The sequence below is a fragment of the Silene latifolia genome, chromosome 6, assembly GCF_048544455.1.
Source record: "Silene latifolia isolate original U9 population chromosome 6, ASM4854445v1, whole genome shotgun sequence".
Classification (NCBI taxonomy): Eukaryota; Viridiplantae; Streptophyta; class Magnoliopsida; order Caryophyllales; family Caryophyllaceae; genus Silene; species Silene latifolia.
In genome coordinates, this window is record NC_133531.1 from 90,593,060 (window position 1) to 90,599,443 (window position 6,384).

General features: G+C 37.4%; 1 non-coding gene across 1 annotated transcript; it reads left to right on the forward strand.

Moving 5' to 3' along the window:
* The first annotated feature begins 362 nt into the window (after positions 1 to 362).
* LOC141589116 (small nucleolar RNA R71) lies at positions 363 to 469 on the forward strand. Its single transcript, XR_012520068.1, has one exon. It is a non-coding gene; the product is annotated as a small nucleolar RNA R71 (small nucleolar RNA).
* The last annotated feature ends 5,915 nt before the right edge of the window (positions 470 to 6,384 follow it).

Sequence of the window (6,384 nt, forward strand, 5' to 3'; positions counted from 1 at the left end):
AATTCTCACATATCCCACTTGGGATTGATGAAGATGCCGTCATGGCATTAACATGATGATTAGGTGATTTTGAGGCTTCTTCAAGTCTAGCCATAGCTTTTTCGAACTTCAAGTTGATGGTATCAATGTGAGCACTAAGTTGAGCACCCAATTGAGTAATGGAGTCCACTTCATGCTTTCCTCCCCTAGTAGCCTTGTGAGGTCTACTATATTGTGAGTTATGGACCGCCATTTCCTCAATCTTGTTCCAAGTTTGATTGTCGTCAACTTCGGTGAACATACCATTTGATCCCATGTTGAGAATGTTTCTTGAATCTTCATAAAGACCGTTCCAAAATTGTTGAACCAAGAACCATTCGCTAAGTCCATGATGAGGACATGAGCGACAAATTCCCTTGAATCGCTCCCAAGCTTCATACAAAGATTCTTCATCTCTTTGCCTAAAGCCCGTAATTTGAGCTCTTAGCATGTTAGTCTTTTCCGGTGGGTAGAACTTTTTGTAGAAAGCTAGAGCCAATTTATTTCAAGAGTCAATTCCAAGAGTGGCCTTATCAAGGCCTTTCAACCATTGTTTTGCGGTGCCAATTAGAGAAAAAGGAAATAAGACCCATCGAATTTGGTCTTGAGTTACACCGGTTTGAGAAATCGCATCACAATAGTCAAAAAAGCCTCCATGTGAGAGTGAGGGTCTTCACTAGGCATTCCCCCAAATTGGCTTCTTTCGACTAATTGGATAAATGCGGATTTGGCAATGAAATTTCCGGTTAAATGTTGTGGCGTGGGAGTACCATTGGGTAGGTTCTCCTCGGTTGGTACGGAATGTGATGAAAATTTAGGCATTGTGGGTCGATTTTGTGTTGGATTTTGTGTTGGGTTCTCCTCACCTTCTCTTTCAAAAGGGTTGATGAACTCAATAGTGTTTGGTTGAATATCTACAACCTCACCTATACCTCTCAAAGTTCCTCTAGCAAGTGTTCTATTGGTTGTCAAAGTCCTTTCAATTTCGTGATCAAAGGGTAACAAGTTACCTTGTGATCTTCTAGACATGAAAAATATCAAAAAACTTGAAAACAATTAGAACAAACCTTGAGGAGTTTTACTTCCCCAAGGCAAAGAAAGACACAACTAATAACAATTCAAGAAAATCTAAATCAAGTTAACACCGTCCTCGGCAACGGCGCCATTTTTGGTCGGTACCTCTTGTGAGGGTTAGTTTCCGGTACTTGTCGTTAGGAGCACCTAGACCAAAACAAATATTTATAACTTCACACACAACTCTAAAATTAGTAAAGAGGCAAGTAAAGGTCGGATCCCAAGGGACGGTAATTGAGATGAGATTTTCAATTGCAACTAGCGGTGTCTAGGGGTGTCACAATTTGGGGTTGGAATAGAAGATCACTAAACTAAATAGCAATAAAAGTAAACAAGCAAGATGATTAAAAAGGGATGTAAATAATTGATAAAAGGCACTAGGGTGTCATGGGGTCATAGGGGATTCATGGGAATTGATCATACAAACATATTCTCAAATTATAAGCAAGCAATTATTATTGTGATGGATCGAGTTGGTTTATATCTTACAAACCTATGAAAGTTTGGGTCCCAGAGCCGAATGGATTAGATTGTACAACACCTACAAGTCGACTTAATCTTCCCTACTCAACTACATGCATGGTCTAATGAGACTCGAGGTGGTTTATGTCTTACAAGTCTCATTGAAAAGGTAAGTGATGGGTAAAAAATGCAAGGATTCATAGGCTCGCATTTCATCAAACATAACATGTGCATGAGTTGAGATCACAACAAGCAAGAAAATAAACTATGAAAGCATATTAATTTAAGCATGAATCATCCCCCATGTTGGTTTCCCCTAATTACCCATTAACCCTAGTTAAGGAAACTACTCACTCATTATCATGTTGAACATGCTAGCAAGGTTGTCAATCATACCAACAAAGTAATACATGATGAATAAATAGAGATGATTAACAATAATTAAAAAGGGATTAAGAGAATTATTCCTACTAATGATTCCAATAATAAAGCAAAGAATAATAGAAGTACTTGATGATTGATTGGAAGGTTGTCAATCTCCCAATAATAACCCAAATAATCTTCAATTACCCAAAATAAAGGATGAACAAAAGAGAAATTAAGGAAATGAGATTTGTATTAAGACTTGATTAAAAGTTGATTACAAGATTAAAGAGAGATTTTGATTGATATAAACTACACTAAAGATTGATAAGAAGAACATGATTAGCTAATTAGACTAATGGGGTATTTATAGTGGGGATTAGGTACAAAATTTAGGGTTTACTAAGGGCTTAAATGACGATTAAGTCCTTGAGGAATCGCCGGTCTCGAGAGAGACTCCGGTCTCCTTTTCGCCGGTCTTTGAAAAATATGCGCATCCTTCATTGAGCAAGTAGAAGACGGATTAGCTGTCACACAATCCGAGCGTCCATGGCACGGGACGGGCGGATTGTGGGTCTTTTGGACGGGCGGATTTGTGGGGTGGACGGGCGGATTGTGGTGGTTCTGGACGGGCGTCCAACTGAGGAAGACGCTCGGATTGCTTGTCTTGGACGGGCGGATTGTGGACAATCTGTTCGGATTGTAGATCAGCTTCTTCCTTTCTTCTTTTATTCCTTTTTCTTCATACAATCCTTGAGGATTTTGTCGGAGATGCAAGGATCTTTTCTCATCATTGCCCAACTACTATAATATGTACAAAGGCCTTCTAGTCTTGTCTTCTCTTTGATGCTTGGTCATTGAATTCAATCAATTTAGCTCTATTTTGCCATGAAAATGCAAGGTTTGCACTGCTTTCCTACCAGGGATCAAAACCACAAAGAATATGCAAAACAAAGGACTAAAGACAATAAATGACCCAAATATGCACTAAAAAGCATGGGAACGAGGCTAATTCGGGGACTAAATATGCTCAAATTATGGTCACATCAGCTATATTAGAAACCCTAATTAGTAATATGGCTAAACTCATAAGTTGATCCAACATGATTACTAATCACATGTTTAAAATAAAACCACACTTAATATGAACATGGGCTTCCTTGTTAAACGAATACCTTCTTGCTAAAACATTTAAAAGAACAAAAACATTTTTCAAAAACAATTTGAAAACTTCTTGAGTCGTGTGTAATATAAGTTCAGCATCTCAATGTTATAGTAGAAGAGCTATAACATTGAGCTCTTGCATAAGTAATGTTATAACTGCCAAGCTATAACTTTACCAACATAAGGAACCATTCTTATGTTACCATTACGAGATAATCGCCTACACTATTCTAATCTTCTTAGGAGATCTTCGAGTATAAGCTACTTCATCATTCATGCTTGATTAATCTTTAGATGAGCTTCATCTTCTCATGATGCTTGAATAATTCTTTTACTATCTTGTGATATATTGATACTTGATTGAGGGCTTTACCACAATTGTTCTTTGTATACTTACATCACAATCCTTTAAGCTTTGCAAATAATAAGTCTAATCTGAATAGACTAAACGAACAATTACACGCAACAAGTATACAAAGTATTCTTGACATCATCAAAACATAAACATATATTCTATATGGTTCAACAAATTCCCCCTTTTTGATGATGGCAAGTCTCCTAAAATTGTGATGACTTCTTCCCCAGCTAGATCCCATGCGAACTCTATAGAAATACATGCTAATCAACTGCCCGCCATCCCCGAATGGATCACCACAGTTTTCAAAACATTTAAACGGGGTTAGTTATTGAATAATCAAAATAAGCAAAACATCAACATCCAAATACATAAGCACATTCCTCCAACTCCAGTTCATCACCAATCACCTATCTACACACTAAAGTGTATATACCTGCCAGAATACCCATCACAATAGGTATTCCACTCCGCTAGTGGGGACATCAGCCTTGATACCTAAGCCCTGCTCAAAACCGTAGAGCGAATAACCCTATGACCATTTATGTGCACATCCCCCTTGTGACGGGAACCACAAGGGTTAAATCAAGGGCGTGAAGCCATTTCTGTAAATGACTCCACTCAGCCGAGGGCGCACCTAGCAAACCACATACAATTACAACCAGAAACCACAATACGGATAATTATGCTAATACCAAGAAATACAATTAACCATAGAGATAATCATACGATTCAACCACCACAGCACTTAGATCAATTATACAGTAACCGAGTAGCGAAAACCCTACCTTTTCACAATCCGCTATAACTGAAGCCAAACATACCATTTTACAAGAGTACCACATCGTCACCTACAACAATAATTGACAACTATACATCATAATCCGATTTCTACCCAAAACCCTCAAATCACTCAATTAGGGTTAGACAAAACTTAACGAATCAACAAAAAAAACAACATAAGGAACTTAACCAAATAACGACGATTGAAAAGGTGTAAAAATCCCCAAAAGTTATGAACCCTAGATTTAGATTTGATTGTAAAAGGTGGAGAGGTTGAACGTCGTTGAAGTTTTGTGTAACCCTTTGAGTATAAACTGTAGAATGAAAAGAAACTCACGAAATAACCTTTAAATACCCCTTCCAGTTTTACTATCAAACCGCGACAAAACCCGTAAATAAACCGACACTCGATCGAGTAACTCACGTACTCGATCGAGTACACCCTACTCAATCGAGTTGCCTCCACTCGATCGAGTACACTAAGATCATAACGTACTCCAGAACCTTCATACCACTTACTCGATAGAGTACCTGAAAGAGTTAGTGTGCCCATATGTCCGGAATATTGTATAACCAATTAATTCTATGTGGCTACAATGTTCTGCTAGGAGTCGCTTGTAGTCTGAGTCCTAAATGAGTTAGGATTTGGGTAGTATTAATCGGTCCTACAAGGTCACACACTAGATGAGTTTTGGACAGTTATAATTAATATAGATTAATTATTATAAAGATAATAAGAATAATAAAAGATTATTTTATTAGACTTTCCATATCCTAGATAGTCTAGGATTCTCCTTGAACTCCATATATATAGAGATATAAGGGGGAGATGTTTGAGGATTAGTTTTTCAAAAAGATAAAAATCTCAAGGGAGAAAGAGGGGAAAAAATTGCCCTTAAATTTGTACTAGCATACATGCTCATATTGTGTGGATACCGCTAGAGGCACAACACTTGGGGCGTTATTGTGAGACGGTCTCATAGATTATACTATGATTCAAGCAGCTACAATTTGGGTTTATATACTTCTTATTATTAGCATCTTATCGGAGTTCTTCCGCATCCAAGTAAGTTTGCTAATCACCATTTTGTATAATTTTAAAACTTAACATGCATGAGGTCTTTGGAATTTTGTAATTAAATGTGTTGAAGAATCGTTACACAACCCTTCAGTACCCCCGTACTCGATAGAGTACCCTAAGACCATAATACCCGAGGTATTACAGTCTTCCCTCCTTAAAAATGAATTTCGTCCCCGAATTTCAAACCCAACCTATAAAGCATGTACACCTTACACTAACTCCACCAACTATGCCTATCTCCACAACACGGCTCACGATATTGTATCAACTATAGCATAGCCTTTCGACACTAACTACATAATACTACCTCCAGAAATGCCGCTAACTCCGTCTCACTAACATATTATCCACTAGCAAATCCAATATCAAGACAATCCACCAAGCGAGATCAACCACCAACCAGAATGTTACAAGATCACAAAGTATAGGAGGGTACTACTACCTCCAAGGTACCTGAAGGTAATGTACTTGTTTCCACACAAACAAGTTTTTGGCTACCACAGTGAGAGTATTAATATCATTAGTCTTTCTAATATTTTTGACTATCATTAGAAAGTGGGAGATATACTCAACTAGATCAAAGTCTAGAATGAGATAAGCGGGAGATCAAGGTAAAAGGACAAGACTTTACCAACGCTGAAAATTCATCCTTACATAATAAAGTACTTAACAGTGATTTATTAGAGACTACCCATAAAAGAAACTTGGAAATCCCTCATTCTAGGTCTACTTCTAATGATGAATTTTTGAACAGTAAAAAAGTGTGGCAGATGACGTAGATGATGTAAACAAACGTTATCTACGTAAACTACATACAAAATATGTAGGATCTTTGAATAATGTGTTGGTGAGATTAGAGAAGCCATAAGATATACTTTTCATGCACACTACTATCGGCTCTAACTCAAGAAAATGCTAGGGTTTTCACTAATATTGTGAGTTCAATTGCTGAGAACCTTGATGATAATCAATCAATTCAAGGGAATTAGTAAGGATGCTAAAAGTGATGTAAAATTTCTTAACCGCTACGCAAAAAGGCTTTATCAAAAGATGTAGTCATATGCCAATTAGAGTAATTGATATA